Genomic DNA, 22,733 nt, shown 5'->3' with positions numbered 1-22,733 from the left:
AGCAGACAAAGCCCAGGAGGCACAGACACAGAAAAAAAAAAGGTAGTTTACCACAATCCCTCCAGACGCAGCTCATGAATATTAATAAAGGACCCCCCCCCCCACACACACACTCCCCCTCCTCCTCCTCCCCAGACCCAGCTCAGCACCCCTCTCCCACAAAATGTATTATTCAAAGGAAGCATTTTCCCTATTAAATAGTATAAATAAATAATGACATCTGGTTACAGTTTTTGTCTGCTGAATTAATGACAGGGGCACAGGCGAGTGTGTTCCACTGATTGGAGGAAGCGTTTGTGGAAGCTCGATTTCCTCACAGCAACATTTTCCTGTCCCGGCCTTTTCTTTGTCTCACCATTTGGGTGCAATGCCTCCTTTGTGAAAGTCAGGTTGCTTGTCAGTAAGATCTGACTTGGATTGCATCTCGATCTGTCACTTCCTGAAACACCCCGGAGGAGAAGCAGACACTACATAGCTGTTTATTTTACCGTTATGCCAGTGTTTTCCTGTCTGAGTTAATCCCCAGAAAAAGAAATGCTCCCTGTGGGCTCTTTATGTGATTTCAGCACTGGACAGCTCCTGAAGCACTGCCTGAGATGTCTACCTCATAGTGTTTGTTTGTTTGTTCTGGTTAGCACAATTTGGACAGGGCTTCACACACAGTGGATGACTGAAGATGCTTCACTGAAGGATATCAAATATGCAATGTTGGCATCATTGTTGTATACGCTGTATCTGTCAGACTCTGATGAGCTGGTAAACAGGGAGTGCTTGAGAGGCCTACAGATGGCCTGTGTTTTCCACTCTCATGTGCCGCGATCCCTGAAGGAGGAGCGCATTTTGTGGTGTGTGTGTTTGTGTGTGTGAGTATTCGATTTTAATTTGCAGGTACAAAAGGAATTCTCGCAATCGTACAGTGTATTTCCGGGCAGGGAGATGGCGACTAAAGCAAGAGAAAGGCGAGACATGAGTGGATAGAAGACAAGGAAATGTGAGCCATTGTTAGCAAGAGTGATTCCTGACTTTCATCCCCTGCCTCACGCTGCCTGGATTCCACACAGCGGGGATATTTATGAAGCCAGGACACCAATGTGATACTTACAAAGCTCTCCTCACTAATCGGAGATCTAGCTCTGGGGTTGCAAAAACCAATCAGGGGGATTTATGAGAGAGGACAGGAAAGTATTATAATTAATTTCTTTCAGATTTCTTGTGCCCAGGTCGTTCTGATCCGTGCGCGCTGGCTTCCATTTCTCTGTGGTGACTTTGTTTGCGTGTGTAGGGACCGCGTGCACGTGACTGCAGTATTTGACTGGTGCTGCTGTTGATATTGGGTAACAATAAAACACACTGTGACTTTGCTCTCTACAAACAAATGCTGAATGCCAATATAGCATTATGCATTACTTCTGTCGGCATACTTGTCTATGTAGGCCTTAGTGCATAATTTCTGTAAAATATTATGGCTTCAAAAGGTTTGTTGTTGGTGTTTTTTGTTTTTATGAAAATAATAAATTGGTTCTGCTTTTTATTCCATATATCAACCAGAAAAAACAGGTTTCTCTAATCCTCCAGTCTGTCTCCCTTTAGGCACAGAGCTGTGACTCAGATTTTTTCTTAAAGATTTTCCAATTGTTGTGATAATTCTGCCTTTTAATGTTTTTCGCAACAGTCCTTTTTTTTTCTTATCACACTGCTTTATAAAAAGCCAAATAGAGACTTGCAGACACAGACAAAGACCAACAGACATATAAATTAAAACATTACTGCTTCCTCACTCACACGGACGAGTATGCCTGACAGAAATTTTAGCTTTGTAAACTCGATAAATGAATCTGTAATAATGGAAGAAACAGGTGAAATCAGCCCCCAGTGACTACATTAAGGAACATCAATGAAAGTTATGGTGTCTGGCATTCAACTGATGAAGGTCACACATCTTGTGTTGTGATACGGCATGGTGTTAATTTCTTTAGTTAAGGGTTCTGGAGGATTGTTGTTTCTACTTAATGTCAATGAAAATCTACCTCAGTTGTTGAGCTATTAGAGCGATTAATAGGCCTCATCCTCTGGGCATCATTCATGTATATGTACAGTTATGAAGAACTGAAAATGTCAACCTCACAGCTATGTAAGATAGAAAACAGAGGATCAAGTAGAAATAATCCCCTGAGGACCATCAATATCTATGCAACATTTAAAGGCAATGCAGTCTACCCAGTAGTTGTTGAGATATTTGAGTTTGGACTAAAATATAGTGGACTGAGCCACAACGCCATCCCAAAGGATTTCCATGCATCCAACCTAGATACTCTGCTTCACCCAGTTAGTCAGAGAAATCAAATTTCCATTGTAATGAACATAAAGACATTTTAATAACCCTGAGTCTGGTTCTGTTGGAGGTTTCTTCTGTTAAAGGGACTTTTACCTTTCCACCATCACCCAGTGCTTGCTGTGTGTGAGTAGGATTTGTTTGTCTTTCCATAAAATCTCTTTAAGATCTTAACGTTACTAAGTAAAGTAAATCTTGAAGTGATTTCTTTTTAGATTTGACACTATATTAATAAACAGAATTAAATAGAGTTAAGTTACATTAAGTTAATCATCCTAAAGAACTGATTCTGTTTTTTCTGTTGTCAAGAGAATGAGGCATAGATGAAGTCACAGTGACCTTATAATTTGAACATCAAAATCTAATCCGATCTCGACCCAAAGAGACAATTTGTGCCAATTGAAGAAATTCCCTCAATGTGTCCCTGAGACACCACATTCACTAAGGATTATAGTGAATGTGGGGGAACATGAGGTGACTGTGACCTTGACATGTGACTTTGGCCATAAAAAACTAAACAGTTTAAACAACCGAAAATTAGCAGAAGATGTTGAAACAGGTTTGGTGTTTGAACTCGTGTGCATGCAGCCTTGAAGGACTGCACACACTTCATTAGTTTCAAATCAACAAAATCCAGAGAGCTTAAGAATTCTAAAACTTTATTTTATAACAAAGAACAGACTTTGTGGCAGCCTTGCGCAGCTAAGCGTTTGCTCATGACAGTGATGTGGCCTCAAGCCTTTTCAGTGTGTGTACTTGTGATTGTTCTGGTTTGTCCAAACAAGGTCAGTGACAGGAGCAATAAAAGCTGCTCGGATATAAACACGGAAAGAGAGCGAGGGTGGATGTCCTGGCACGAAAGCAGTGAAACTGGTGAAAAAGAAATTTTAATGGCAAACTAGTTGTTGAGACATTTTACTCAAAACCATAAACGTCTAACTCTTGATGGTGCTGGAGCAAAAGTCAAGGGATGAGCAAATTTCACTGGCAGCTGTACAAAATTTTGCAAACCGTCCAGTAGTTGTTGGAATAATTCAGTCTGATGTTCCCTCAGTGCTGTCTGGTAGCTAAAAGCAACAGAGACTTGCATGTGCTTGTGGGTATTAGAAAGCTGTCAGTAGAGATTCAGACTGATGAGAGATGAGACAGAGATGCAGACACAGATATACAGAGAAAGAGCCGGGGAGAGCAGCAGCAGCTGGCTGACCTGAAGTCCTCACAAGGTGGATCTACTCAATTGTGTCCAAACTCAGTGTTAGGACGGGATGCTAAGGGAGTAGGATCTATCTATCTATGCATCTACTCGTCTGTCCTATAAATTATTTTCCCTATAACCTGCAGTAATATTATTACATTTTAGTCAGTCCCAACCAGACTTTGATTCCTTGCTGATATTTCACTCAATCTCCTCCACGCCGCCTCCGGGTGCCACCATCAAATTGATTTTAATATGGAATTTGTAAGCCTCATAGCGGGTCAGATGTCCTGCCGGTAGCGTCGCGAGTCGTTCTGCAGTCAGTAATAAGATTGCCAATGCTGCACCAAAGTGTTTTTACATGGCTCTACGAAGCGTGCTGCCTTCAAAGCTCAAATATATTAGTCGACGGTGGAAGTGGGAACTTGCAGGTTTGTGTGTCAACAAGAAAGAGCTCGAAACTATGTTCATGACTGTGTCTAATGTGGGACTTAGTGTGTTAAGGGACCTAGAATTTTTGAGAAGAAAGGGGCATTTATATTTGCTGATGTTCCCTGCATTGTTGACAAGAAAATTACATTTTTATAGTATGATTTCCATTCAAATTGCCTTTTGCCTTTTGTCAACAGAAGGGAAACAAAGTAAAAGCAGAACTGTCTGCTTTCCATCAGGAAGGCTCCATACAATACAAGGGTCACCTTTTGTGGTTGCAGATTTTTAATGTACAGCCCCGTTAGACAATTACCATTTTGTGGCATTTCTGTGCAAGCTCTGCACACGGAGTCCCCTCTGAGGTTAGAGAAAAGCGTTTCGGTTCTGCTGTAGCAAATTCAATTTGAACTCTTTGGGTGGTTACCAGTTCTGTTTGTGTAATTAACTGTCACACTGCAAAAATTAATAGAGAAGAAAATACAGCGTGAAAAAATGCAGAAAATGAAGAGATGCTGCTGCAGTCGCTCAGGTTTTAGTCAGGCAAGAATGATATTAATCAACTGTGTTTGAGAGTCTGTGTGTTTCTGTTTGTATGCCTCTGCAACAGAAACGTCCGCCCTCATCTGCTCTCTGCTTCTGCTGATGGGGGCTTCCTGCATCCCTGTTGTTTTCCCCCCCTGTCCCTTCATAACAATAAGCCAAGATGAAATATGCCTCTTTCTGTCCTTTGTCAATCCACTTTCTCTGGACTTTTTCCCTTAGCTGTAATTAAAGTGGCTGCCTGTCTGTCTTTCTTTCTGTCCTGATAATTACCCTTGGTGAGTAGTGGTGTAGCCCTCCAGTTTGCTCCTGGACCTCTTTGATAAATTTGGCAACTGCTCCCAGAACTGTTGCTAGGGCACCTCTAGTGACTGAGATTTGGCTTGTGTGTGTGTGTCTCTCTCTCTCTCTCTCTCTCTCTCTCTCTCTCTCTCTCTCTCTCTCTCTCTCTCTCTCTCTCTCGCTCGCTATGTGTGTGTGTGTGTGTGTGATAGAAAGGTTTGTCCAAGAGCTTTGCTATCCCCAAGTGTCTCCGTGCTCAGATTGATTTGGGACTGTTGTCTGTGATGGATCGTTCTCTGCACTGGACTAGTGGCTGAGCTGTTGATCACTCACTACTGTCTCTCACTGTGTATTGGTCCCTCCATGCGTGTGTGTGCTCATTAATAAACAATCACTGCTCTACTCTGACTCTTCTTATCTGTGTTTACTTGCTCAGTCCAGCTGTTACATTAGTGTCCCCTTGGCTTAGTGGAGAGTGGCAGAGAAAACAGTGCAGTGTAATTGTAAAAGTAAAATGCCTCTCTCTGCTGATGTCCTTTCTTTGTTTCAGTGCACGCTGGGACGTGTGCTGTCAGAAATTTTGCCCACCCACTTGCTTGGTGATTGTGTCGTGCACACGCTTCAAATGCACATGCAAATCACTCTCTCGAAGTGCACGCAGCAAGGAAAACCACAACGCTTTTCAGTGCAGACAAGACTACAGGCACCTCGGGCGTTGGAGGCCAAGTCCTAATTGGGCCTCGTCTTAGCGTGACCTTCATTGTTTTGACAGAGAGAGCATCAGGGGGAGACGGGCCAAAGCGGAGGTTATCTGATCTCTACTTTACTTCCTTTCGTCTTCACGTCAAAACCACCCGTCTCGACAGTAAAGAAGGCATGTTAGAGAAGCCATTAGCTGCTTCCAAAAGGGTCAAAGCTGTCGGAAGCAGTGCACAGGATGCTTTAGCGCTCATCTCAGCGGGTAGGTTTGTGTGTGTGTGTGTGTGTGTGTGTGTGTGTGTGTGTGTGTGTGTGTGTGTGTGTGTGTGTACGTTTGAACTTGACTGTATAGTATATGTGTATTTTGTGTGTGTCGCGGCTGTGGCAGCGCAAGACAAGCACCCGAGAAGGGTCCAAACAGCAAGTCAGCTCTACAGCGCGTGATGTGATTTACCGCGGAGCCATTAGCAGTCAAGCTGTGTGTGTGCTTCAGGTGCTCTCACAGGGAATGGAGAAAGAAAATACTCCCTGCAGCACTGCACACTGATTTTAAAAGCCCCCTTGTGATTTATTAGGAAAACATTTCTTTAGACCTCCTACCTTCAGTCTGCTGCCTTAGAACTTATAGAGTGTGAGTTTGCACACACTCATACAGTATGCTCAGTGCTGAGGTAGCAGGAGAGCAATTTGGAGTGGCCTGTGGAGGCTCGCAGTGCATCATTGCTGGAGCTTCTCATCACTGAGCTGTGTACGAGAGTTTGTATCTGTGTGTAGTCATAGTGCTAGAGACAATATTAAGGCTCAACATGAGGAAATCACCAATTCGTGCCTCCCTCTCCTTCCTCCTTTGCGCCTCTCTGAATGCAACATATCAAGGTCCTAATTTTGACGCATGCAGGCGTGTTCAAGAGCCCAATCCCGCAATCATGCTTGTTGATTACATTGTTTATTCTTAATCAGGATCTCAGACAGGACAGCGCCTTCAGCAGCCCATCACCACACAGCGCTGCAATCACGGCGTTTGTCATCTCTTATTTATTACTACAAACAACCTTAATTGTCGACTGTTTCTCCCTGGGCCACACTGCTGCTGCTGCTGCTGCTTTTGAAGAAGCTGCTCAGGATTAATAGCACTTTTATAAATGCAGACTGAAATTTGCCTTGTAAATGAATTCTCAGGATTGTGATTTGACTGTGAGTGCCTTTTCTAAATGGCTGTAGCAAATGTTGTTATCTCGATGAATCTTTCTCTAACTCACTCTGTCCACTGACCTGGCTGGTTTTATTTCTGGACTGAGCTTTGTTGAAACTGCCCACCTGTGTGCCATCCAGCAGCAGTGTGTGTCCAAGCAGCTCTTGCCTTTCCTAAAGTCAGGAGCTCAGGCAGCTCATCTTGTCACAACCGCGGATCTGACTGCCAGTTCTCCGAGCCCCCCGTGGCTTCTGCTCTTTGCATCGGCCGCCAGATAAATGAGGTGTTTGCTTTTCTTTGGCAGAGCGTTACCTTTTAGAAGGTCAGCGAGGGTGGATTCACTAGGGAAAGTGAGCTCCGTTGATGCGGCTCACCACTCAGCTCTTTAAAGGACCAGTAGTTCTGAATGTGTTAGTCCATTAACCACAAATCATGTATGCTTTAGGTTACTGCCAACCATTTCCCAAAGCTGGCTGTTAGTATTTAGATGAATTTCCTACTTTCGCATCTCCACAGCAACCTGCTTTACTACTGTAAAATCAACTTGAAAATTGTTTGATAGAGTGAACATTTAGTTACTAACCCTGCTACATATTAATGCAGTGAAGCAGTCAATATTGGTATCAGCTACAAGTATCTACGAAGACCTTCAATTCAAACTACAGAAATCATCCATCTTTGATTTGATTATCTGTTTTTCAGGTTTAAATTCGTAAAGTAATTTAAAAATTAAAGCCACTTACTGATTTTAACACACTAGAGTTGCCAGTTCTCAAGTTCTGGAAACAACATTTTATTTTGGACTAATCTGTTTTTAAGAGTTTAAGTTAATGTACCGTATGTTTACTGAGATAAAACTGAATGTCATTGTGAACTGGCAGGAACTGAAATAAAAAGGCACTTAGAAGATTAGAAATTATTTTACAAACTTACTCTATATGGTGAAATATATTGCCATTTGCAAAGGGGATTGGTACAAAATGTCATGGTTCCAGGATACCGAATGCTGGTGACTTTGGTGCTCTCATCACTTTCCGCCGTGTGCCACTATGAGACTGCTATTTTTGAATAAATCTTAGCATGGTACAGAGATTCATGTTCATCCGTGTTAAAGATTAATTGAAAAAATCTTCCAGCACCTTGATCCAAGGTCAGCATTCCAGTTAGTTACTGGAACTGTATGTCATGTAGGCATGTAGGGACATTTGGGGTGAAATGATAATGTTGAACACAGTGTGTTTACTATTTCTATCTATTTTTTATTATGTGGATTTGAAAGGGAACGACATGCAGCAAAGGTCTCCTACTAGACTTGACAGGAAATGAAATGTGAAATGCAAAACATTTGGGGTTGGACTTCATCTGCTCTGTGAATGGGTTAACCTGGATAAAGCCCTTGACTACCTTTTGTTGAGATGACTACAGGAGACCTCTCTGTTGTTCTACCATCCTCAGCTGGCACGTTTCTCCCAGTAAACAGATGTTTTATATTCCTTTACTTCTTTGTGCTACACCAACCCACTACTCATCCATTTATCTACGGCTCCATACAGTATTCTCCTCCCTGTTCCATTCCTTTCATTTAAACCATCTGGCTGATCATTTACTCAACAAAGCTGCCTCCCAGCTCTCCGACTCATTCTCTGCGTGGAATTGCATTTTTGAATTTGTGCCAGGTGTTTGTTTCTTTTTCTGAGTAAACATTGGTTGATAAATAAAATTCATTGTGGTGACACCGCCTCTTTCAGAGAGGAGGTACAGAACAGGAACAACAGTGTATCTGAAGGGGTCTAGTTAAAAAAATAAATAAAACAACAACAACAAAAATGTAGTTACAATAAATATATATTTTTTTTATTCTTCTCTCTCTTCTTTTTATTTTGTCACTGGAGTTTTAGTTTTTAGTTTCTCTTGGATCCAGTCTTCACTTTGCACCTAGTTTACATTGAAACTCATTGGCTCATGTTGGAGCAGCCTGGGCTTTCATGCTAGTTGTCATTAATTATACAATGCCTACATAAGTAATGAGCATGTGAGGAGTTCGTAGTGCTAGCATGGGAATTATATGCTTTTCGTCTCACTGCTTCTTGTTTCTTTGTTTGTTTTTTGTCTCTCACACCACAAGGGAGTAATTTTCCCCGAGTCTGTAACATCACATTAACAAGACGTTGCTAACAAGGGCTTTTATTTCTTACAAATATCTCATATACATGCAACACAGTCAAAGAATGTAAGAACAATAGTGCCAGGAAAGTACCCCCTCCAAAGCCATCTGTCTACCTTCCCTCGCTTTTCCAACATCCCAAACACATGGATGCCATAGCACGTGTGTCAAGACAACCACCTGGATGATCTTATTTTTCCCCACCTTTCCCCGATGTGTCTTCCTCACCCTTACTTCCTCTAGTCAGGTAGGTAGCAGGTATTTCTCTGCTCTCTTGCAGCTGTCAAAATAGATGAGGCGAAACATATGTTCGAGCCTTTTTAATATTATAAAGATATAATTTGACAGATAAAAGATGTTGCCTGACAAGTTGTATTTGGGGATTTAGAGAGAAATCAAGTGAAATAACTCCCAAAAGAGAGCAAGGCAGCTCTCCAAATTCACTTTGTTTATTGTACATGCTTAAAGGATTTTTTTTTTTTGTCTTTTTGACAAAGCTACAGTTAGCTTAGCAGAAACGCTGGGAGTTTGTCTCCTGGCTGCAGCTTCACCCCAACTTTACAAATGTTACTGTAAAAATCTTTATTAAGATACTAGTCTTGAAAAAGTAAACCCATCATTCTCTGTATAGTGTTAAATCTAAACAGCATCGGCCCCCAAGTGTCAGATTTGTTGGACATTTAAGGAGAAACTTCTGTTCAAGCCAAACTAGATGGATCATATCATAACCAAGTAGGTTTTGAGGAAATATCATGACTTCACTGTCTCACAAAGGAATTGTTGTTATTGTTTACACATGGTCTACATTTCACTAAAATGTGAACATCAATCATGAATGTGAACACACCAACTGAAATAGTTTATTTATTTTTAACAGAAATTCTTCATCTTCTCATCTAACTTTGGGAAAGATGGTGAATAACCATATTTCCTCAAATGATTCCTTCTGTTTTCCAGTCTTGTTGACATATCCTTCCCTGCTACCTCTCTCAAAATTGAAAACACTGTGACATTGTACCAAAATACTCTGTGTCACTGTCAGCTGCTTTGCTGATATGTTATGAGTGAATTCTGACAGTTTCTCCTCAAGTTGTTGTGTGTGAAGAGTCTACAGAAGGTGTTGAGCTTCAACTGCTATCTGGGACACATATCCCACACCACAGGCCTCTCTCTATCTCTCTCTGTTTACCTCCATCCAGTTTCCCTTTCGCGATGCACCAAATAGTGAGTCATAACAGTCAGAGCAGAGGGGACGTTGGTCATATTTTGAAAAGGAGAGAAACCATTTGGTTTCACATAGATTCCCTCTCTGCATGCAGCTCTAGAAGGAAACAGCAGAAGAAGATTTTATAATATGGAGGATGGGGCTTGTATTGTAGCTGGCACAAATTAAACAATTTATAGGAAACACTATTGTTAAATGTACTTTTCTAGATATTCCAGGATCAGCTTTCACTAAATATGTTCTTAGAAATATAAGATTTGAATTGAACACATGTGAAGGAGTCATTAAAATGGAGTCCCAGCACACCATTGTAGAGAACAGTTGGCTGCACTGACAGGACAGCATCAATCAGAGCTTGATGGGCGTCGGCAGGTTACCAGTTATGAGCTCAAAGAGAAATAGAGAGCAAGCTGCACTTATAAACATACATTCACAAATATTACCCTGCTACTTAACCCATCATTGCTTGGGAAATATGACAAGCAGGGCTTTTTGTGTTTTGTTTTTTTGTTGGAGGTAATTACAGACCATGTTTGTAATTTGCCTCAGTTGATGTGGTGGGGCCTGTTATTTGATGCATGACTCAGTCAATCAGTCTCACAGATCGTGCCTGTAAAGTCACACTACAGTGGCAATGCATGAGGACATCTGAAAGCCCGTGGCTGTGTGTGGTTGCAATGAGATGTGTAATTAGCCAAAGCAGCCTGACAAGGTGCTGCAGGTGCATGAAAGACGAACGGAAACGAGCCAGGAGAGAGGTCAGAGGAGAGGAGAGGAGAGGAGAGGAGAGCAGAGGAGAGGAGAGGAAGAGGAAGAGTTATTGTAGCCTATAAAACTCAAGGTTGATCCAGTTTTGTGCAATCATTAAATGATGTTTCAGTGCTTTATCTCCATCTCAGTGGCAGAGCCATACCTAAAGTCTGCCTCCTCATAAACACTATATCCTGTTAGGGTGATTTCAGAGTATTCCTCATTACGTCTTCGAGGACCACTGCAGCACTGAGGATAAATATCAGGCAGGGTGCAAGGCTACGGTACGAATCAGCCAGTTTGTTTCCACCGCCAAGAGTCCAGGTGGAAGAGGTGGAGGTTAATATCACCGATCAGGGTAATTAATTGCTCCAATTTAGTCATTAAATGCTGAGTTGGAACTGAGAGCTGACACCTGCAGTGTCTCAGAGAGGGTCACAAAGACAAAGAAGGGGAAGGAATGAAAGAGACGAGGAAATAAAGTATTGACTGTGTAGTTTAAGAAGTACACAAACTAACTACAAATAATCAATGAATTCTATTGGTATTAATATACTGTAGGTTTACTGTAAGAAAGCTATAATGAGTTATAATGCAGCTCTTTTGAAGGTATGGGATTGCGTGTGAGTGACCACCAAAGAAAATTCTGATAGGCCACTCATCAGTGCTCCCATGGGGGAGGGAGGAATGGCAGGAAGCTGGATGGAGAGAGAAAAGAGATATAGACAAGAGAGAAATGTGGATAAATGAAATGAGGTAAAAGTAGACAAGAGCAAAAAACTGGTAAACTAGATTAATTAGGAAGTTTTCCGCTTGATTTCCAGTCTACAAACAACATAAATACTAAACGCGAGGTCTTTGTAATATTCCTGAGAGATGTTTCCAGGAAGAGTGATGTTTGTCAGAAAAACTAGTGATGTCAAGTATATTTTTCTTTATAATCTAATGAACACAGCCTGTCTTTAATATAGAACAAGTCACACTTGACACAATCAGTGACTGGTGAATACCCTAGGTCCTCTGTTAACTGTAAATCTTGCTCCCGACCAAAACGTTGCTTTGTGAAAAAACTAAATTAAGACATTTCCGACTTAAGAAGGCATTTCCTTATTACGAGTTTTGTTATTAAGGTATGAGAACGTTGAATTACAGCAGTAATAGAAAGCAAATATAGAAAGAATAAAGGCAGAAAATGGATACAGAGTGCTAAACTTGATGAGCATGATACTTTAGAAGATATTTGAGTGAAGGAAAACAGCTAGATATGCTGTAGATATGCTGTTTAGGTTGGCGAGACCAATTTAAACAGCTCTATAAATAGGGAATCATCAGAGGAATTGGTGAAAAGCGGCTGTGTACAAATGGGTTTCATGTAACAGATGGTTTCGTGGAACAGCTCTGCATCTCTGTCCCACCAGGTTGGCCCGATAAAGAGGAGAAAGATGGTGTTAACTTTACTCTCTGTCTCTTTTGCTTAATCCTCTTTAACTTTCTTAATCTGTTTTTCCGCTGCTTCTCTAGCCCACTATTGGCCTTGTCTTCTTCGCCTCCTCCTGTTTTTCTATTTCTTCACGTGCTCTTGTCTTGAAATGCGCCTTCTCTGGGTGCACCACAAAGCCTGAGTTTCATCTAGCGTGTCAGTGCTGAGTAATTACTGTACAGGCAACAAGAGGTTAGGGTGACACGCGGGTGCTCTCTCTCTATGTCTCTGCTATTTAAATGAGACTTTGTTTGTGTATGCGTGCGCATGTGCCGCCCACACTCTTCTTTAAAGTATCACACAGGAAAGGCATTAACAACGGTCGTGTGAGAAATTAGAAAAGGACCTGATTAATTCCTGGCAATGAGAAATTAAAGGGCGCTTCCCTGCCGTCATCATTGTTGAGGGACTGGGATTTACCTGCAGTGTGATTGAAGGTGGCTGCTCTGCGCTGCCACCCTCATTAATAATCACCAGCCTTCAGGAAGCTTCATGCTGCCATGAGCTAGTCAGTTCAAAACACTTAGCCATTACACATGACACTGAGGGCTTGATATATGACGGGCTAATAGCTCTACACTCACGACACACGAGGACCACTGAAGCTGTGCAACAACAATAAGAGCCATCAGGCCACTGTAGAATAAATAATACAAATAAAGTTGCATGTAAAACATGAATAATGTGTTGTCAGCTAAAAATGGCTGAATGATTCATAATTAAAACAGGATTCATTTTATTTGTTTGATTTACATTGTTACATTAGGAACTCCCACCTGCTGTGCTTCACTCTGTGGAATCTGTGTGTGTCTGTGGGTCTTCAGTGACTCATCTGTAAAAACAGCCTTTCTGCGTGAGATGCTTTAGCTCCACGATGTTGAAATCGTTCTCATTTCATCAACTTAGGGGAAGAAGAAGTACTCCTTCTGCACTTTGTCTCCTCCTGAGCAGAGGGCGAAATATAATAAATGTGATCAAATTTACAGGCAGCTAATGCTGTTCTCCGCGGTGAAGCAGGTTAATTTGCTTCCAGTAAAGCAGCAGTAGAAACTAAATCACTTTATTACTTTACATTTAGACTTTTTTCTTGACTTTTATTCTAAAGATGAATTCAGCAGAGAGGAATAAGCAGTTTATGGCTGTCTCTAATTTTCCTTGGTCAAGTGTTTGGCTCCGGGTACTAGTTATTTTTATTACATTACCTCACATAATATGGCCGCTTTGGAGATGCCTAAAAAGAAGTCGCGCTGTAACTGCCATTTGTGTACATGAAATACAGAGACCATGTGATATTTCAGGTGACGTTTTGACTTTTCATGTTTGCATGTTGCAAAAGAAGCATCCAGGATTTCTAGAGCTGTCAATTACTGATCTGTGCAGCGATAGAGCCGAACTGATCAAAGGCCTCACTGATGTAGTCGGGCTTCTTTGTTCCTGTCTCAAGGGATGAGGGGGAGGGGGGAGTTGGGTGCTCTGCTACATCTGGCTCACACTTTAAGGTCTTTCTGAAAACGCACACATATACATAGATGTGTCCAGATCAGAAAGGAAACACAAATCAAATGCACACGTCTGCACACTAGCTGGTACGCAGACGCGCATGTATGACCGGCGTGAACGCCTGGTGATTTATCACACCACACATCTGTCCCGGCTGCCCATGCACGCAGGTGCATGTAACGCTTCAAACTGTGTAAAAGTGGTATCATGCATTTTCCCGTCACTCTCCCAGAGAGACCTGCCAGGCCACCGGGATGATTGCTGTGTCTGAGATTGATTCCGAGTTTTGCTGCTAATTATTTTATGCCGTCGTTTGAACTGTCTGTTGAAATCCAATTATCAGACTGTCTGTGAAGCTTACATAATTGGGGCGGCGACAAGGGGAGGGGAAGGGAGGATTGAGAGGGCTGAGGGAGAGATAGAAAGTCGTGGGGGAAACACTTCTTGGCTGTGAGATATGAGAAATTTCACTGAGGGAGAACCTTGTTTGCTTTGAATGTTGGCTTTCTAAACATGTCAACACATAAACTCACAAACTTAAAAAAAAGGGTAGTTCAACACTTGGCACTATGCTTATTTGTTTTCTGTGTGAGAGGTAGATGAGAACATATCTATCACTCTGATGTTTGCCTATTAAATATAAGGCTACAGCCACAAACCTTCCAGATTAACTAACAGGACTGAAGCAGGCGTAAACAGCTGACCCAGCTCTGTCCCACTGTAACTGAATCTAACTAGCAGCTCCACTTAAGCTTATCAAGTAACACATTTCATGTTTAATCTGCATAAACATAAACTAAAATGATGATAGGGTGTCATTTAAAGACCCTGCAGCAGGGTGTAAAGAAATGCAACATGCGATAGTCAGTAGTTTTAAAGGGATCCCTCTGGTAGCAGTGCGACTTTCTCATAATGACATTGGAAAAACAACCTGCAACTAACAATCGAGTGCAGCTCCAATGAAACAACGCCCTTCTCTTTGAAATGTCAATTTGTGTTGGCTGCCTCATCTAGATTTCATGGAGCGTGTGCACAGCGTAGGTGGCCTGCTGCATGCTTACTATCTCACTCTTTCACATACATGCCCACACACACAAACACACACACACACACACACGCCGGGACACAGCGAGCTGCTGGGGCCCCAGCAGGTGGTCCCGTATATTCATACAGATAGGGCCAAGGCCGGAGCAGGCACCAGATAAATAAGTAAATAGACCTTGGCCTTAGGCAGGTTTCATCAATTCTGATTCTCCCAAATGAGTGTGCCTGAGAATCGATATAATCCATAGGGGATCCCAGTCTGTCTCCATCTCAGACCAGGGACTCGTGCTCCGACTCAGGCTGGACCGCAATGCTTAGCAATAAAGCTGGAAATAGCCAGGCTGCACCATCAAAGCCTGCCAGCCTCTCTCACTCTCCATCACTCTCCCCCTCTCTCCCTTGTTATCTTCTTCTTCTTCTTCTTCTTCACTGAGGTGTCTTAACCCTCCCTGTAGTCATTCCTCTCTTCTGGCTGCACTCCTACCATCGTCTCACACCTTCCTCACCCTTATTTACACTTTCACACTCTCGCTGTTTTGCTGCTGCTAACAGGAGACTGGAAACATCTGCAGACTTTCATGACTCATTAGCCAAGTGTGATTATTTAATCAGTACACAGCACACCTGGAGCTAGAGCCACCATCAACATGCTTGCTTCCCGTTCACCCTCCCCTTTTACCCCCGGAATGTTTTTTTTCTTGGTGCTTCGAGCTTTTGATTTCTTCCTCTTTTCATTCTCACGCTTCAATTTTTTCCCTCCCCCGTACGGTTATCACAGCGCAGTGTCTTTCTCCTACACACTGTTCCTTCTCTCAGACTTTCTGTCTCCCCCCATCAAAGTCAGGTTTTCTATTCTTTGGCTGCAGCACGCTCCAATTCCAATTTCTGCTCAATTTATTCACTGTACTTTGACGCTCCTTATCTTGTCTCTGTCTCTCATCAGTTTTTAAAAACTCCTTTTCTGGCACATGGCTCTCTCCAATCCCTACTTTCTTTCCATGCCATTTCTTTTTATCCACAATCTAGTACAGTTTGTCAACGCTGAACAACTGTCAACATCTTATCGCATATCTCACTGTCATTTCTTCTCTCTTTTTAGTTGTCAGTCTCGCTGCCTGTTAAATCACGCTTCTTACTTCTAGTTCAATTTATAGAATCAGGTTAGCACCACTCCACCTTTCCACCGCTGAAATCCACAGTCACACAGTCATTTATTGAAAAAAGTGAAAATGTATTATCTAATTAAGAATGATATATGTTTCTGAGGTCTATAAGTATCATGCACCCTTTACTGTAGATATACTTATTCTCCATAATTAACTTTATGAACAAAGTTTATTCATTTTAATATATATATATATAAATATATTATATAAACCTGTCAAGTATTTACTGTACATTGCGTCATTGAAGTGAAATTAATTTAAGTTTGTTGCAAACAATTATTCAGACACTGTTTTACATGCACAAGAAAAACTTTAAATTAGATGACTAATGCAGCTAGTGCTATGGCAACAAATGGGTATCAGCAGTAGCATACACTGCCCATTAATTTCTCAGGACACACACATTCCTAATACTAACTAATACATGCTACTTTATTGTTATGGATGAAGTGAAAAAAGGGTTAATCAACACAATATTAACATGCCACTCTGGCTTCCTTTTTTCTGTCTACTGTTTACCACTTATTGGGAGCTGCGGTCCTGACTCCACTCTGCTGCACTGCACAGTTACTGCTGTTAAATGAACTAGACTGAAGCTTTTATATGTTTTCAACTTTGATATTCTCGTAAAGAGAGTCTATAACAGTCCACTACTGCCGTCTCTGCCTTTAACTACGTTAAAAAATGCGAACACAAATAGTAGGCAGGTGGGTGTGATTTATGTATCCACTCTGAAATATCAAAATGATACCTCCAAAACTAGTTGCATTCCCATCAGGTGATTCACCAATGTGAAATAACTGAAAATACATATAGATGTTAGCTTTTAGCTCAAAGCAACGCAGGTTCTAAGTAGCATCCTCACAGCTAGAATGGCTTTTGCACGTTACTGTACTCACTTTACATTGAATTGACCACACATTGTTTTAAACAAACATCATTTTTCTTTGCCTGCTCGTTTTGTGACAACTTGGGATCCACTGCCAGTAGCTCTAAACTAAAGGTAGCAGGACACATTGTTTCATCCAGTAAGCCCAACAATTTCCCAATTGGAAAGTGCGGCCACATGGTGATTTTATTTCATCCCATTGTCTCTCTGACCTGTATGCTCTTGGCCGACTCAACTTGCAGAAGGACTCCATGCGCCTGTTCTTTTGGACAAAAACGTGGAGGCATGTGGAAGCCAGCAGAAACAGTGATTTTTTTTAGAGAATGTGCCAAATGCTTTCACAGGATCGAATGAGGTGCCATCGATATTATCCATTTCTCCCTAACACAGCCATGCTTAACACACACGCATACACTTTTGCATCACGAAAATGACATAACACACACCATCTGTCTGTCTGCGGCCTGGTGACTTGATGGTTCCTTTGTGTCATTGGGCCCTCATAGGTGCCTCCGATGGATGTCTGTATCTGGCAGTCGCTGATGCTGTGATTGTGATGAGATGCAGACTGATTTAACTGCCCATCAAAGCAGCAGATTACCTCTGCCACAGCTTTTGTATGCATCTCGTTGTGTGCATGTGTGTGTGTGTGTGTGTGTGTGTGTGTGTGTGTGACTGCTAGGGACACAGAGGGCACAGGCACATATGCTTCCCAGTGTGTAGTCTATTTGCGAGATGATTTAATGAATAATATAAAAGTTTATTAGATGGAATGTGGGACTTGAAAAACTGAGATATTGGACAGAAGATGAAATATAGATGCTCTCTTACACGCAGCATACAGGGGTGTTTCAGGATGTGTACCGTGGCTCTCTGATTTCATTTTTTTTAACAATGCACACCCTCCTTCCCCCATTAATTCCCAGGCTGCCTCGCACATTCCATGGGAAAATACTAGAAGAGATTAGATGAGGTCTCCAAATGACAGGCTGCTCTCATCCCTCTGTTAATTAGTCTGGTCTCTCAGTGTGGCTGGATGACATGATGAGGAAGGAATGAAGAAACGAATGGGGACGTGGAAGGGAAGGAGTAGTCGCTGTTTTTAGCTCAGAAGTGATATATTCCTGCTAGGTGGCTTTGTGACATACACAGCAGACATGACTGTGATGGATGTTACCTTTCTGCTCTGGGTTCATGGAGCATCATGAATCATCTTGACTGTGTTAAGGGTCAGAGCCATCATTCCACTCCGTATTTCCCAAATCCAATTTTTTTATCTAGTTAAGTATAATTAAAACTTTACTTTAACAACTCCTTTAGTTGAAATCGCTCTCTGTACTCTGCTGCCATGCTACATGTATGGTATAATCGGACTGCTAGATCTATAGTCTTCCTCTGTATTTATTTCAACGTTGAATCTAGTACAGTGTGGGATCACTGATCATCTTCCAGGCTTTTGGCCCTGCATGATTTAGTGTCCCTGCACTGCTCACTGTGATTAACTGAGGTGTCTCTATAACCTGAAGTCAACAGCAAGGATTTACTGTATCTCATATGTCTCTGGATCCTACCAAGACAGGAAAACAGAGTCGGACAGTTAAGCAATCTGAGAGAAGGAGAGCAGAAATGCAGAGGCATATAGGTTAGAGAGAAGCGGCACAGAGAAGAAACGATGTGCAGTACAGAGGAGAGAGACTAACAGTGTGACAGAGGAGTGGAGATGAAAAACCTGGCAACTTTCTCAGTGAAAAACATCTCATTCCTACACATGCTGCAGATAAAACTCCTTTTACCACAATGATGTAGCGCTGTGTACAGTATGCTCGTGGTTGTTACAGTATGTGTGTTAGGTGTTGGAAGGTTTTAGTCATATATGGTCAGTATAGTCCAAGTGCGGCTGCCTGACTGTAAAACACCTTGTAGACATATTAAGGTAGGAAGGGTTATTATGTAATGTCTTCATCCTTCAAACTTTGCTATATGGCCTATGTGTGCATGCTATAGCATGTGTGAAAGTATTGATTAAGAAGCAACCACAAAGGAGAAGGTAGCAATACAGTATATCTGAGAACTGTCACACCCCCTGTAATTGGATCGGTCAAGCTTCAACACTGTTTAACAGAGTTGTTCCCAGCTCTGTTTTGCTGTAAAAAAAAACATGCTGGGTTGACTGACAAGTGTAATTGTCAGTAAGTTTATCAACTTTTAATCAACAAGATGAAACAATCATTGGGTACAAGTTAGAAAAAGTGAAGATTGTGTGATAGATTTGATCTGTTTTTTATGATTATAAATTACTTAGCTCTGGACTTGTTGGTTAAAAAAAAAAAAAAAAAAACACGATCTGCAGACGTTGCCCTGGACAATTGAATTTGTTATGAACAAGTTTTTCCATTTCTTAGAATATTAACTGATCAAAAAAGTAATTAAAGGAATTAAATTGGCCAATTTAGTGGAGATCAGAAAAGCACAGAGCGTCCTACATTCAGCCTTTCATCCACGCCCACACAAACATACTGCACTTGTAGACCAAGGTGGTCTTTTGTCCAAGTGATCCACAAAGGTATTCACCGCTCCGCCTTTTTAAACTCTTGTGTACAAGTTGTCGAAACTATTTTTTCCCTGTACCCTCGTCTCAAGACACATTTATATTCCAGGCGGAGACAAGCGGGCAGCCAAGGGGACCTTGATGTGCCCAGAACAAGTTTAACATTTGCCACCGTATAAAGTGGCTTTGCAGCCCAGCAAATGAGAAATCTCAGACATTTGAAAATTGCCTCGCCACCCTTCCTGCACGTAAAAAGCTTTCTGTCACCTCATTTTCCAGGAGATTCTCTCTCTCTCCATCCTTGCATTTCTCTTTGTGCCTTTACCTTGCCCCTTCTGCTTTCTTTTCTCCATCAGTATCTTATTCTCTCTCTGTCTCTCACTTTGCTCTTTTTTATTCACATGTACCGGATAGTTTTGCCTTTTCTGGTCACAGAGAGCGAGGTAATGCGTTTTGCAGAAAGGAATGGGTGATAGTGCGCTTCCAGATAACTCCTTGCCTTGCTGGGTTGGCTGCTGGCTGATGAGCAGCTGCGTTGTATGAATAACGGAGACCTGGGTGGCTTTCAGCTGTAAGTAATAGGTTTCTATATAGTTCTGGGCAGCCCTGAAGCTTCCACCATCAGGGTGCTCAGCAATGTCACCCCTGTTTTGTGTAACGGAGCCTGGTCAGTGTTGTGTAGTACACAGCCTCTCTTGCTTTTTATCTCCTGGAAAAGTAAGAATTATAGCAGAAAACCATCTAAATACATATTCCCTCACAAGCACTCTATAAAAGCACCTAATGCACTTTGTGTGAGTTTGGATATGTGCAGTGAAACACTTCAGCATAATTGACAGCACTTTTCAGCTCCGAAGTGATAATGCTGGAACAAGTACTGTCTAATCCTTCTTTCCCTCCTTTCATCCCTCTGTCCTTCTTTGCCCAACTCCTTGATTAACTGCACCTTTTTATGTGAGCACGAGGAGCTCCTCATTCATGTACAGCAGAACTTATTAATAATAATTTGCATTTGTACGGCACCTTTCAAAATAACAATTACCCAGTGCTTTACAGAAAAATAAAAAGCATTAATCATAATTTCAAAAAAAAGTAGTAAACAACAGGAAAGTAATAATGCAGGAAAAATACGAAATGAATCAAAATTATCTGCAACAAAAAGGAAACAGGCAAATAATCTCCAAAGAGCACTCAAGTGTGTGTAATGAGTTTATATTGTGAGCGTGCATGCCTGAGTGCTCAGTACTGACACATGCTTCTGTCCATGTCAGTCACACTTCATTCACTCTCTAATTGCACAGGTACACTCACTTGCATCCCCCATAGGCATTTTAAACCATACATATCCAACAAAGCAGACTCCATTTAGCTACAAAACTGTCGGACTTTCACATCGTTCATAATCTGCACCTGCTTTGGCCAGGCTAAGTAAGGTGCTGTTATGGCCTGAGCGTTTACAGTTTGTGTGTGTGTGTGTGTGTGTGTGTATGTGTGTGTGTGTGTAACTAGGACGAAACTGTCTCTGGCTTGCTTTGTGTGACTGATCCCATATGGTGGGTTCTGAATCTGATGGCAGTTTCTTCCTTTTTGGGAGCGCTGCCATATCCCATCACACCAGTCTACTGGCTCCCATTCCCTTCCAAGCGTATACATACAGAAGCAGACCTAGCAAAGCATCAGGGGAAATTTATGGCTGCTTAAGATTCAAGTTCTCCCCTCATTCACTCAGGCTTGGCATTTAAGCGAGGCAGAAAGAAGCTTTGGCTTTTCTGTATCTGCATCTCTTTTCACACACTTTGCTTTACTTCCTCCTGCTTTTACTACCTCTATCTCTCATCTCTTGCCACTCTGTCCTACTCTGTCTGTATGGATAGTGAGGTATTGGAGTGAATTATCAGTGACTCATCTGAATTGCACTGGCCCACAGAATTTTATTTTATTTATTTATTTATTTTTTGATCTAAGGTGTCTCACTGTTATGTGAAAGCACATGCTATATGACAGGTGCAAACACATAACTGTCTCCATTTGTGCAGACTGAATGAAGTGCTGAAGCCATTTATGTATAACACAGTGTGACAGGTTGTTTGCTAAAACCGTAGTAATATCGTCCTGCTAGAAAAACATTTTTTCGTCACTATAAGGGTGATCTCATTATTTATTTGAAGGGACTCATACACAGACAATAATGGCAACAACTCCCCATGTGAAACCTGCATCATTGTGTGTAATGTGTGACTCTGTGTGCAAGGGCTGCAGAAGCAGTTTCAGTGTGTGGTGATGGAGTGACAGACAGGCGGCCGGAGTGATTAATGAGCCCACTTAATAATGCACCATGGTGAGGAGAGAGTGACAGGACAATTTGTGAGAAACAAAGAAAAGAACAAACAGAAAAATTGTGAGTCATGGATACAGATGGTGGCAGACAGATTGGCAGCTAAATTTATCCAAGTATAGATTGGCAGAGCACGTTAGAAGGTGAGACTAGGATAGGACAAGATGGAATGACAGATGGGCTGGACTTTCTCCATGAAAGGCTGAGGTTAGTCCTGTAAAGGTTGAGTACAAACTGTGACAAAATGCTTGGCTCTATATTTTTCTACAGAGGGTGCCTGTATTTTTGCCTGCCTGTCTGTCTGTAACTGTCTAGCTGTCTGTCTCCCAGCCTGTCTGTCCCATCTACAGTATCTGTGACAGGCTGGATAGGGAACAGTGCAGTCATCTGACATGTTGAGACCAGGCTGGATTTCTTCGGGCTGGTATTACACACACAGCAGGAGCGCTCATGCTGACTTTCAGTAGGGGATCACTCAGCTTAGGTTCAGTGGAGTTACATAGCTAGGTATAGGACAGGACCAGGTTACATTAGAAAAAGGTAACGTGTTCCTGTGGTCAGCCACACTTGCTTGTAAACCAACAAAAGTTACTGAAATCATGATTGGACAGTTATAGTTTAGGGGTGGGACATCCATTTATACAAATGAGCCCAAGACTTATACTGTAATATAAAGCTCATACTCTTTACAGACGATGGAAAAACTCTTCCTGCATCTTTTAACATCTTAGAAACTGTTAGGGTTAAAGACATTGTGTGTTTGTGTGGTTCATTTTGTAGGGTGTGTAATGTCATGTCTGATTTAAGTGTGCTGATTTTTTGAAAGGACTCATTCAGCATGTTGGCACATAAAATACACGCACACACAAAAAACTATGTCCTAGAATTCTTTCATCTGCACGAGTCCTATTGAGGGGATACAGTGGAGAGATAACCTTGCATCACAATGGGAAAGAGGGT

At 41.8% G+C, this 22,733-nt stretch overlaps 1 protein-coding gene across 4 annotated transcripts in view; it reads left to right on the top strand.

Moving 5' to 3' along the window:
- The window catches only part of ncanb (neurocan b), a 133,268-nt gene that overhangs the window by 21,185 nt on the left and 89,350 nt on the right, over positions 1-22,733 (top strand). Inside the window, exon 1 of one of the 4 annotated variants that reach the window (XM_026343300.1) lies at positions 5,620-5,742. The exons of the other annotated variants lie outside the window; for them this stretch is intronic. The gene's annotated coding sequence lies outside the window, so the exon portion shown is untranslated. Of the gene's footprint in view, positions 1-5,619; positions 5,743-22,733 lie in introns of those variants that run through there. 4 annotated transcript variants of the gene reach the window in all.

Source organism: Anabas testudineus, chromosome 4 (genome assembly GCF_900324465.2).
Source record: "Anabas testudineus chromosome 4, fAnaTes1.2, whole genome shotgun sequence".
NCBI classification, from domain to species: Eukaryota; Metazoa; Chordata; class Actinopteri; order Anabantiformes; family Anabantidae; genus Anabas; species Anabas testudineus.
The sequence above is the reverse complement of the archived record's forward strand: the minus strand, read 5'-3'. Positions and strand labels throughout refer to the sequence as shown.